The sequence below is a fragment of the Conger conger genome, chromosome 15 (assembly GCF_963514075.1).
Source record: "Conger conger chromosome 15, fConCon1.1, whole genome shotgun sequence".
NCBI lineage: Eukaryota > Metazoa > Chordata > Actinopteri > Anguilliformes > Congridae > Conger > Conger conger.
Genome location: NC_083774.1, coordinates 28,657,464 through 28,670,349, shown reverse-complemented (window position 1 = coordinate 28,670,349; position 12,886 = coordinate 28,657,464). Strand labels below are relative to the sequence as shown.

The 12,886-nt window shown below is 43.2% G+C and overlaps 1 protein-coding gene across 1 annotated transcript in view; it reads left to right on the top strand.

Moving 5' to 3' along the window:
• LOC133111100 (uncharacterized) overlaps positions 1-12,886 on the top strand; it is a 42,930-nt gene that overhangs the window by 2,702 nt on the left and 27,342 nt on the right. The window lies entirely within an intron of this gene.

Here is a 12,886-nt window from a genome sequence, read left to right as displayed (position 1 = left end):
CCTTTTATAAGCTCTGAGTTAACTTCTCACACAATTAAAAATATTACCGAATGATAAGTGTGGCCTAAAGTTTCTGTTTTATGAGATCAGGAATTGAGCTTGGTGTGATATTCCCAAGTCGTATTGACCCCGAAAGGTATTTAGACTTTTAGAAATTAATCGAAAGAAGAGGGTGCCACCACCAATTTCATTCTGAGTGCTACGAAAAAAAGTTTTTATCAAAGGCTGGGAGACTACTGACACTGGGCTAACAAAACTCTGGGGCTATAACTTGTCATCTTATGTATGAACCCTTTAAAACTATATTTTTGCTCTGAATATTTACTCATTAAGACATTAATACATACAGACCATGAAAGCAAATACAGTAAAATGTAGTCACGAACACAGCTGATTGGTTGTTTGTGACTGGTGAACGGTGACAAGCTGGCTAGCCTCCAAACACTGCACAACTCAGGTGTTACTTTCACTTTTACGTCTGATAAACTTTTTTAAAAGCCTAAGAACTAACGTTTTTCTCTGAATTTGGCATTAAGACATGCCGATTATGAAAGCCAAGATATTGTTTTACAAAAGGAAGATGAAAGCCTAAAACACCCAAAAATGAAAATTTTATACTAAACATTGATTTATGTGAAATTGGCCGTTGCGACTTGATAGGACGGGTCACAAATGTGTTGGATGCTCTGCTCTCTTAATACCTGTTTCTCTCAGTTGTAGGGGTGAGCCAAAGGTCCCCATGTGAGGTGAAGAGCAGGAGATTAGTGCTGAATGCTGTTATAGAGCCTGGGCAGGGCCAGGCAATTCAGTGCAAACCCATTACATTACATTATTACATGACATGTTATTTACCTGACGCCTTTATCCAAAGCGACATACATTTGATTAGACTAATCAGGGGACAATCCCCCCTGGAGCTAAAGGCCTTGCTCAAGGGCCCAACAGCTGTGCGAATCTCATTGTGGCTACGTCGGGGATCGAACCAGGTTCCCAGTGATGTACCTTCATTCGCCCTCCCTGTTACGATACAGGCTGCGGTTTTTTCAGACAGGGCTAACCGGAATTCCCAAGTCTAGACTTCTGCCAAACCAAAATTCAGTTGAAACAATGGATGTGTTTTCGGGGCAGTCATGCCATTGCCTGTCAGCACCGCGCTGGTGCAGCCTGTTTGATTTTTGGGTGGAGCTGCGGGCCGTTATCGAACAGAGGTCGCGGCCCTGGATTTAACCAGGCACGAGAAAACAGGAGCCTTTCAAATGAAAAATAAAGGAAGGTCACACCCTCGTAATCCGCAAACTGTTCATTGGCACTTTGGAAATAGATACACACAATAATGTGACAGTCTTATCACATTGAGGGGAAAACATTGACGGTGTGCTGACAGAGGGCTACCAGATAGCCTAGTGTAGGAGATGCCATTGTGTGCTTGCACATACACACACACACACATTGGTCCTGCTGCTTCAGTATACTTTTGAATTCCCTCCAACCTTCTGTTTTAACAGAATTTGGCAACACTGAAATGTACAGTACGTATCTGTCAAATTATGCTAGTGACCGTTTCAGAGCTGGCTGGAGCCAGGGTGGGCTAGTACTCATGGCCATGGGCTATTGAGTGCACAGGGATTGCATTCTAGTGTGAAACAAACCATTGTGTCAATATTTTATGGAGGTCAAGAGGTCTGGAAAAAGCGTGGGGGCCATATCCCAAAAAATGTTATACCCTAAAACCCACTGGGGCCATTGAATAACGTGTACACGTCTGTGAACGCACCCAGATATTTCCCTCCATCCTGTTTTTCTATTGTGACTGCAAATGTGGGAGTCTTGCCACTTCCAGAGCAGTCCCATCCAGATAGCGGAAGGGGCAGAAGCTGTTCTCATCCTTGAGAAATTCTTTTCCGTGACTCCTTCCTTTTGTTTATGATTCCTTTTTTTCAGTTTTTGTGAAGTGGGGACCCATAAGCTGCACTTGCTTACTGATTTAGAGATAGATAACAAATAATTTGCACATCAGCGTCACCTGTTCAAATAATATTGAGACCCCTTTTTGTAGGAAGGATGTTGGAGCTGTGAAACAGGCCTGTTAATACGATTGGCTGTTTTAGAGTGGGAGGCGAGAAGAAAACATGAACAGAAAAACAAACACAAAGCCTGATGTTGTTTGAGGCCTTTAGCTAGAGCAGCTCTTTCGTTCCCTTCCCAGACATGCCCCTGCCTCCAAACGCTTCCACCGCTATTTAAAGCTTTTATTTGTATCTTGTAAAACTCTATTTATATTTATGTCTATACTACGTTTCAGTTTACTTGTTTACTTGGCGTAAATTAATTTCTTGCTGTGGGTGGATGTTTACTTAGTTATTTATTCGCTTGTTTATTTGTTCATTCATTTTTTTTTGTAGTTTTTTTGTTAGTATTTTGTTAGTATTTTGTTAGTTTATTTGTTTGTTTGCTTGTTTGCTTGTTTGCTTATTTTTGCTTACAGTTTGTCTCTTTACTTGGTTGTGTGGGCTTTTCTTCTCTGTGATGGTGCAGAGACGGTGAGAGTGTCTCTGCGGGTTTTGTTCAGGGCTCCTCTGTCTGCACAAGCAAGCAAACACAATCCCAGGAATCATCACTCCTCAGAGCCACCAGCACTTCCAGGGATTGTTGTGGTTGTATTAGTTTTATTAAGACTCTGACGCACGTCGGCCGGCCAGCCTCAGCTCACGCGGGGGAAGCTGTACCGAGCGGGAGGCCGTGTTTGCCATTAGGATGCATACAGGAAACACGGGAGCGCACAAGAGGTTCCTGTGCTTTCCGCCGTTTTTTTTGTTCTCCGCTCCCTGAAACGCGTTCGCCTCTGTTTTTGTCACAGCGCGGGAGCAATTCCTTGCATACCGGCTCTTCCGGAACTTTTCCGTTTTTCTTTCCCGGAAAAGTTGAGAGGTGCTGGTCCGCCTTTAGCGAGGTGGCACATTTTGCTTCGTCCGGCGCGTTCCTGTGGTGAAGTCACCGGGACGGAGCTTGTTTGGCCCGCGTCTTTGTGCCCAGTCTGCAGTTTCTTTCGTCGGTCTGTTGTGCGAGGTGTTAGGTTCCGCAGTCAGCACTGGCACGGCCATGTTCCGATTCCAGATCGGAGGGCATGTCACAACACCGAGAACAAATGTTTAAACCGGATGCTACACCCAGCAACCCCCCGATTCCAGTTATTCATTCTGCTTTAAAAAGTTTGAACAAGAAAATTACAGGCTTGGCTACACCAACATTAATAATTGTAGTCTGATAGTCTGGTAGTGACTCTATCTGAATATCAGTTCAGAATAAAGTTAATTATTGAAGATATTTCCCTTTGAGGCCTTTACGGAAAACAAGGGATATTGATTGAAATGAATCGTTTACTCTTTTTCTTCCATCTGGATGGGTTTATAGTTGGAGAAAGCCAAAAGTGCCCTTCAACCCACAATGTCTATTGCCAACTGTTCAGGCCCTGACACACCAAGCCGACGTCAAAGAACTAACGGCAACCAAGGCCGACTGTCAGATCACTTTGAGTCGCCTCACATTGCCCATATAATGTTGCACTGGAACACATCACAAAGACTACAGCTGACGGCTGACATGCACCTACGTTCAGCTTCTGCGTGAGAGGAAATAACTCTCCATACCAGGAGGTGGCGATAGTCTGTATTCACAATTGAAAAAAGAAAACCGGAAGACCTGGGATTGTGGGAGCAAGTGAGTGTAAGCTGAAAAGGCGCCGATAAGATCCGACTAGTAGCCGACGGTCGACTTGGTGTGTCAGGCCTTTAAACATGGGGGTGGATTTGTGATGGTATGGACAGCCAGCTCTGCTCGGTCGTATAATGACAAAATGACAGGAATATTCTGCCACTTTACAAGACCAGAGGCACCCTGGGTGATTCAGAAGCCTTTCATGCCCTCCACAATCGCCAGATCTGAACGTCAACAAACCTTTATAGGGAGTTCTGTAGCACAGGGTGTGAGACAGGTTTACAGTTCCTCCACTTCTCAAAGAACTTGATGTTATCCGTCTTGATGAATGATCTAATATCCCTCTCCACACGGCTGAGAGCTTGTATGACAGCATTGAAAGAAGGATTGAGGCTGTTCTGAAGGCAGAGGGTGCCCATGCTCACTTGATATTCATATATTGTTACATGTTTCTATTATTTTGTTGAAGCCCAGTATATGCTTTCCGGGCCAGTGGCATTCAAGACACAATTCATTTATTTTCTTTTTTTAACCATAAAATCAGGAACCAAGCCACACCCAAAAATCCAGGTGAGCTCAAGTAACCGTGTAATCAGTTCGTTCCCTGCTGAAAAAGAAACTCAAGCTAGGTTTTGTAGCAGCTGGAAGCTGGTATTTCCAGCTGGTCATAGCTGGATTTTACACCAGGGTTAATAATTAATGAGGTGACCAATCACGCATTCAGTAGCAAACCTGCGCCTCCCCCCCCCCCCGCTCTCCAAGGGCAAGAACGGGAAAGTAAAATGCGGTCCAGCGAATCTGAACCACTTGGTAACTGGAGAGTCTCTGTTCTGACCTCTGACCTTGCTCTCGTGTTTGTTATGAGAGCGCTGCGGTTTTAGTGATATCGCACGTCTGGGTGGCTTCCTGCGAGCACTGAAGGCCATGGTGCTGCTCTTGTGCTCAGCGCTACTGAAAAGAGGCGGTTTTCTGCCGCTTCTGTCCTGATTCACCCCACTGCCAGTCTCTCCAGCAGGGGTACTTCAGGTTTGAACAGAGTTCCTGGATCTGTTTACAGTCGTAGATATGGCCCTAGTTTTGGCAGGTCTGTGTTGTTCAAAGCACCTTTTCTTACCGGTGTGTGTTAAACCCTGCTTTTCTCCCCCAAACTTCCGGACATGAAAGGCTCGAGGTACAAATGGTATTATTTTATTGAAAGACAAAAAAGGTGACCGCAAAGAGAAAGAGGAAATTATTGTTCCTAAAAAACTAAAAGGGAAGCGATTTTAATTTAAGGGAAGGGCCGTACTTTGTCCTGTGATGTATTACTTGTGTGAAATGATACCAGCAGAATGAGACTGTTTATCCATCCACTACATTGAAATTTGAACATTGTTATGTGTGCGATATAATCATATTTTCTCTTAAAGTCATGCATTTCTTTTTGTTTTAATATACAGAGGTAAAATATTTTAAAAATGGGTTAAGACATTACATACATACCTCTAGATAAGATATATTATATCAGAAAGAGCAGATACCAAGATTTTGTAGCTATTTGACAACATGGAATATAGGGAAAAGCTATCCATTGAGAATTGAAGTGTGATGATAATGTTTTATTTTATTTTAATTCTACTTAATAGAGTTATTGTTTAAAAAAGATCTTTACTGACAGCTTTAACTACTTTATTGCAGGCTCTCCTTCTCCCCTAGTGCGACGATAGTTCAGTCCTCTTCAGGGTACAAATCTCAGTGACCTCAGCCGATTCCAAATAGAGCGCTATTGTGTTACCAATATTTATGGCTGAACCCCTCCCCCCCAATGTTCTCAAAAGTCATACCAGAAAAATGAGCTGGGTCATCGGGTTTGGACTGGTGTTCCACAGAGCGTCCGGCCTGTCTGTCGACATGCCCCGTGGGGAGAGCTGCCACCTACTCAAATCTGTGGCTCTCCGCGGATAGTAACACCCACATTTGGGGGTAACTGGTGTTACTTTTTTTTTGACAGCTTTTAAGAAGGCCAGCAGATCTAGAAGCTCTCTCTTAATGCCCCTCTTTTTTCTGTGTCTGCATTTGCTGGTGGGAGGCCTCTGTGGTGCTGGTTGCACAACCGCTGCCCTGTGCCACACATTGCCGTCACATTGGCAAGGGCGCTCGAGAGTAAGATCCAAAATGGCCGCTTTTACTCATGCACTGACTCATTTGTGGGAACTCTGGAAGTAGTCACATAGTTGTGGACCGGGGTAACCAATTCCTGAATACTGTGGTAATGTCCTGTGCAAGCCTGCCTTTGTTTAAAAAAACACATTTTCTACGTGAAATCGTTTACAGTAAGTGTAAAATCCCCTCCCAGGTTGCTTCTTATAGAGAACGGGCAATTTCAGCGATTTTTGGAAGAAGATCTTCCACGCAAAAGCCAAAAACCAAGTTTGATTTCACCCAACTGCTGACTGAAAGTAGAAGCGTAGCAGATATTGTTTAGTCTGGCCTTGGAATTGAACGGCATCCTTGGAGTTGTTCAGTAGCCAACCTACAGGTTCACACGAGGGAGAGACACAGAGAGAATACCAATGGAGCCGAGAAGGAAAATCAATGGTTGTGATAAATGTACCCCTTCTGTGTTTTCATGGGTGCTTTAGATCCATTTATGAGTAGAACACAAACATTGGAGAGGGGTGTTTCGAGGGGAAGGGTGGAGGATGGTCTTTTTGCACAGCGCCTGGGTTTTACTGATAAACCCAGAGCGAATGTTTTTCATCCTTGTTCTTTCTGTGTCTGGTTCTCTTGTTACTTTCTAGCAGTCTTTTTGTTTGGTTTTTTCCAGCTTCAGCTGAGGGTTCCTGTGGGGTTCCCGTTAATGTCACCGGTTCAGAAATGTTTGTCGTCGATTCAGTTAAAATTAGAGACAATCCAAATGCACAAAGTGTCTGGAAAGGCAGGAAATGTGCCGGACTTATAAAATAAGCTTGACCTTCCTGCGGACAACTCCCGCAACACCCAGTCCCTGCTGACTTTTTATTCTTTGTAAAAGGAGACTTTTTGGCTGTCCAGTGAGTTTCTGTACTTCAAATGGCCACTGATTTATCCCCAGGATGCCAGAACAAGGCTTCGATCACACATTTCACACCCTTGCAGTGATTTCATGGCATGGCTAGAGAGAAAGGGGTCTTGTGTCCTCTGTTGATTATCCTGCGAGGTGCCTTGTTGAAACACTATTTAATTATTTTAATTTAATTTACATTACATTACATCACATAACAGAAATTTGGCAGATGCTCTCATCCAGAGCAACCTACAACAAAGTGCATACCCATAACCAGGGACAAGTGCACTGAAAGACCCTAGAGTTCCAAGTGCTAGGAATGACCGCAAAGATAAGAACTTGGACCTTGTAGATTAGTCTGATGAGACAAACAAAAAAATGAAAGTAGCAATATTTAATGCTGTTGCCACACAGCAAGACGGTCCCGGGTTTGAATCCCTTCCTGTGTAGAATTTGCCCCTGTGGCTTTGCTCTGGATACTCCGCACAGTCCAGAGACATTCAATTCAATTCAATTCAATTTATTGTTGTATAGTGCTTTTCACAGAAGACTGTCACAAAGTTGCTTTACAGAGTAGCACAGAAGAGAATTAAAAATATCAGCCCTTAGCCCCCAAAAAGATATGAGTCCCTTAGGGGAGAAAACCCCGAGACATGTTGGTTAGGCTGCTACTGGGGGGCGTGCTCACTCAACCTGCCTCGTATAAATAACAGCCAATAAAATCCTGTGAAGTGCTTGGTTGAAGTGCTATTTGATTCTATTTATTTAACTAACTTAGTTGAAAGGGACATGCCCATTAGCAGGTCAGTAGTAACACCAAGGCACAGAGTGCCTGAGTTAGCTAAACGGCTCATTCCACCTGCAGTCCCTCGGCAGGTGAACAGAAAGGTCAGCATGAAAGAGTTGACATAAAAGAGAAATGTGGGATGTAACCGTTGGTGATGTGATGCTGGTGAATGAGTCTGCTATATGGCAGAAACACTGGTTTGTTTTAAACCTTAAACCTTTAAAGCTTATTTGTGAAAGAATGAACTACTTCTGTGAATGATGATGATTCTAAAGGCAACTTGAATACACAGTAAAACATACTGGGTACTGTATACATACTGTGTGCTGTTCTATAAGTTCTCAAAGAGGCACTTAAAAAAAAAATTGTTAATTGTTGTTATTTTGTACTGTGCTGTAGGTTTCATTTCACTCAGATTATGTTTTGGTCACAGAACTGCTTTTCTGTTGATTGGAGCTAGATGAAGAACGGTCATATTCACGGGTAGTGTGGTCGTTCGACTTCCAAACAAATGATGCAAATGTTTTTTGTTCTCTAAGGTACATTGTTCGAGTTTGTTGTGATCGATCGCTGAGCTGTTACGAGCCTGGGCTGCAGAACAGAAGTCTGAGATAGGCTGTGTTTACTGTGCATTATCTTACTCTGTGGTATTTACACAGCGCCCATTTAACAAATTATCCAATTATACAGCTGAAGGTTTACTGAAGCAATTTAATTCAAGTACCATGCTCAAGGGTGCAACTCTGATGTGAGCTTGCAGATAACCAGGTAAACCTGCAAGTACAACTCCTGCAGTCCTCCACTGTGCATTAGGATCATGATCATTTCAGTGAAATTGATGCTGATGCACTGAACGTAAATAATTATTTGAATTACTATTATGAATTATATCACTGAGAAATTTGACCATGCATGAATCAGTTCAGTTCAATTATGATATGCCTTTGCTGTCTTAAAATATCTGCCCCTCTTATGATTAAGGGCGTTGTTACCATCTGGTTTAAAGGAAAAGTCTGATGCACTCATGATGGATAAGCATCCATTTTCTATACTGCTTAATCCTGGTCTGGGTCACAGGAGCCTATCCCAGCAGACAGTGGATGAATAGCAGTACACCCTGGACAGGTCACACATCTATCACAGGGCACACACTCTCATATCCAAAGGGAAATCTAGACTCTCCAATTAACCTAACCTGCAGGGGGGAAACCAGAATACCTGGAGGGGAATCCACCTGGACACAGAAACAGAAAGACCCTCAGCCTGGATTCAAACTCAGTACCAGTTTTGCTTGGGAACATTGCTAATCACTGCACCACTGTGCTGTCCTGGCTATGCTCATCGGTATGTTGTATATTAAATACTCTTTAAATTGTTTAGTATTAAATAATATTAACTCATTCTCCAACTACAGCTGCCCCTTTTTTGGTTCTTTCTGGCTAAAGCTTTTGCCGTTTGTTTCACATAGACATGGCTGAAATGCTGATTAATGCCAATGGCGGTTGCTGTTGAGTAAGTGCCAGCTGACGGTTACCGTGATCTCAGTGTGATGGTAGTTGCAACGTGAGCAGGACCCTCCCTGTCTCTGCCCGTGTTCTTGGCCTAACACCGCGACGTGTAATGAAAGTCACATTCAACACCCCTCTGGCAACCCCACCCGCCGGGCGTTTTTAAACCCCACGCCCTCGCAGTGTCGGGCCAGACGGCTGTTTCACTCTCAACACTGTGAGAAACCTGTCCCCTCTCCACCCTCCACATATGTGGGTAAACCACATTTTTCCGTAGCTCTTATTTGTTGCCATTTGTTAGCATTATTTGTCATCTTGAAATGTAGCTGGTCCGTTTGTTTTGTGCTCTTCTTTTCTCCGTGGAGTCCATCTGGTTGACATTCAGTCACAGTCATGTTGTTTCAGTGGACGTTCAGCACACTGGTTGGTTCGCCCTATTCGTACAGGTTAACTCTCTCCCAGTGTAAAGCAGAGTGTGTGTGACTGTGAGTGATGAGGAACTACTGGTGGCTTTTTCATAAACTCTGCCTCGGGCATTCTCTCAGTTTCAAATGGGTGTCTGCTAGTCCTAGCTGTCTGTGTGTGAGAGTTAATGGGTGATGTATCTCGGTGCTGAAAGTGACCAATGGCTGCTCTTTGTCGCTGAGCCGTGTGACCTTTATGAACAAATGGGAGGGTTCTGATTTTTCCCACAGTGAAAAAAATCAATGCAGAGCAGCAGTTATTCTCTGTCCTCAGTTTATTTTTAACTTTGTCAGCAATCTTGCGTAGGAGCTAAAAGCGCCTCCAATGCCTCACCGAGAACTACAGGAAAGAATTCCAGTGGGTACCCTCTAGGGGACAGGAGGTGTGTAGCGGATAACGCCAAAATCAGCTGTGCTGAAGCACCAATGAGGAAGCTTGTTGATTTTATTCATTTCATTTGAAAAGAAACAAAATGTAATATTTATTTTCAGCTATGTTGAATCCAGCTAAATTACTGGTAAGCTGTTTCAAAACATAGCTTAAGCTGGTATGTTGAGTATGAATCTGGTCTGAGCTGTTTTCTTTCAGCAGTGTAACCTCTTAGACGTTAGTTGTGTTGGATAGAGGCATATCCCCAACATTTCTGTCCCTACAGTTTTCCGCACTTCCACACAACTAGGCTGAATAGTTTCATCTTCTTGGTTAGATTATCACAAACCTCTTTTGCATGTGCCATGTGGGAAATGCACAGTGATTCATTAGAGTTCTGTGAGAGTCAGCAGCAAGCAACCGTTTCCTGGAACAAGGACATGCTAAAACCATTTAGCAGAAACGTCTGTCCACGGCTGTTGTTAGCAATTGCATCCTGGATCTTGGGAAACTGCTAAAATAATAAACTGCATAATCTCATCTTCCTGTCAGGTGCAGAAGGGGTGTGTTGGAGCAGGTGTGTGGGTGCTTGTGTTTGTGCGTGTGTGCGTGTGTGTGTGTGAGTGTGAGAGAGAGACCGAGATCAGGGTCGGTAAAGGCCTCAGCGACTCTTTTTTTGTTTCTCTTTTCTATGGCTATGAGGTGTATGACTCCCTAGGAGGTCACTTTCTCTAGGTCCAAATCATTGAAGTTAGGAGTTTAATTCTCTCTTCACATGCACACACACCAGCTAGACGGATCACGGCGACCAAACACTTTTCCATTTTCATTCGAAAGATGACAATTTTATTTTAACAATTGTAAAACTAATACAGCAATGCAGTGTTGTTCATTAATTTCATCATTTTCATTCCAATCAGACACAGAGTGCTTTATGGTGAGGGCACATCTGACAGGTTTATATTTTGTGGGGCTCATTCCTACATGGGGTCAACACAAATTCACTGATTGGCTAATATTGTAGGACATTATAATCTGAGATGCATGATAATATTTGAGGTTGCATCAAAATAGGCTGATAACAGCTTAATACAAAAGTATCAGTCTTGGCCACTAAACTAAGATTATGGGTGATAATATGATTTAACATACTAATTCTCCACATCTGAGAGGTGATTCATTTGATGCACCGCTGGGTCTGTATATTAATCAAAATATCAAGCTCAAATTGTCAAATCATAGTCACCTGAACCTTTATTTTTAATTTATTTCTGCTGCCGGTGTCCAGCCCATCCTAGTGATTTAGCAATCTGTGCATAGAGTGCATTACTGCATGAACGGTACAGCAGCTGAAGTATGCATTGCTTGGATAATAAATAATTGCAATTAAAAATTGGCTTCTGAATGGGCTGAAGTTATGGCATATTGGTTTTCTTGTCACAAATGTGCAGATTCAGTTGCAATGTTAGGGTGCTACTGTTATGAATTTCCTGAATACTAAATTTATGTAGAAAATGCCCTACCTTATGCCTGTGCAAAATATCAGTTATCTAAGCTGGCCTTAATAACGCCATGCGGATAATAAATAAGTTTGTTAATTCTGCAGTGTATGTATAAGAATGATCTGCACGTCTGAGCATCTCCTGGGATGTTCACAGACTGCACTTTTGACTTAATCGTCTGTAAATGCCAGCATTGAAACACAAATAAATAAATCAAGTGCCTGTCTGCTGTTGTGCAGTCAAAAAACTAACATCACCGCCCCCTGCCTGCCTCAGCAATTATCACCGTGTTACGGAAAGCCACACTGCTATTAGCAACGTGCGTAATGAGGCTTTGCTCATTCAAGGTGACGGCTCTCATTGCGTAAATGCCTGACCGCACTCGTGCGAGAACACTGGTGAATACAGGAAATTAACGTAACCAACCAGTAAGACTCGACCGCAGAAACTCAGCGGTTTCAGGACTTTACGATGCCCTCAGGGCTCACAAGGAGTTACTTCTCAGATGATTCTAGAAGGGAACGGTAAACCGCACCTGCCGTCATGACCGAGGAAAAGCTGGAGAGGGAGTTGGCAGGTTCAACTTTTGGGCAGGCTGGATTGGTTTGTACCACTGAGGATGGGGTTGATCCTTCAAGGTATTACTCCATGGATAAGAAAAGATGTCTGCATATTGGATTTTGAGCTCCCGCGGATTTACTGCTGCAATGTTTCAACTGGCACGGTCTTCGCCTGGCAAGCCCTGCAACAGTAAATCTGTGGGAGCTAAAAAAATCAGTATGCGGACATCTTCTCTTTTCCTCTGGTAGTTACATCTTCTATGACCAGCTTGAAATGACCAGCTACCACCTGTTTCAAAACAGAGCTCGATCTGGTCAAACTATGTTGAGTATGGAGCTGACCTGAACTGGTCAACCAGCTTCCAACTGTTTGAAAACCTAGATTGAGCTGTTTTTTTTTCAGCAGGGTATTCCTTCATTCTTTTACTCAATGGATAAACATGTAAAATAGTAATTTGTATGGATTGAGGGAATTAGTAAGCTTATAAACCCCTTATTCCACCATATTCAAACTTTGTTTTAGTTTGTCTGTGACTTCATGATGTGAATTTGCTGACCTTCACCCCTAAGGCTGGCTTTATACATATGTGGTTCTGATGGAGGCTTGGTATGGCTGGAATGTCAACTCTACTCCCTGATGTAAAATCCAGCTATGGCCAGCTTGAAATGCTAACCAAGTTCAGTATCGAGTTGGTCTAATTGCTTTAACCAGCTACCAGCCGTTGCACCTAGCTTGAGCTGTTTTTTTATTTTTATTTATTTATTTATTTATTTTCTCCAGCTTTTTGACTCTGCACCGTGTGCTATTGTACTAGTGTGCGTGTGTCTCTTCAGACATTTCATTGGCTTTGTACAGGAAATTGAGAGCCAGGGGTTTTGTGGGGAGGAGACAGGTGGCCATTTTGGGGGAGCTGGCCTGTGATGTGGGAGTGTCGTGCGTGTGGCGGTCTGGCACG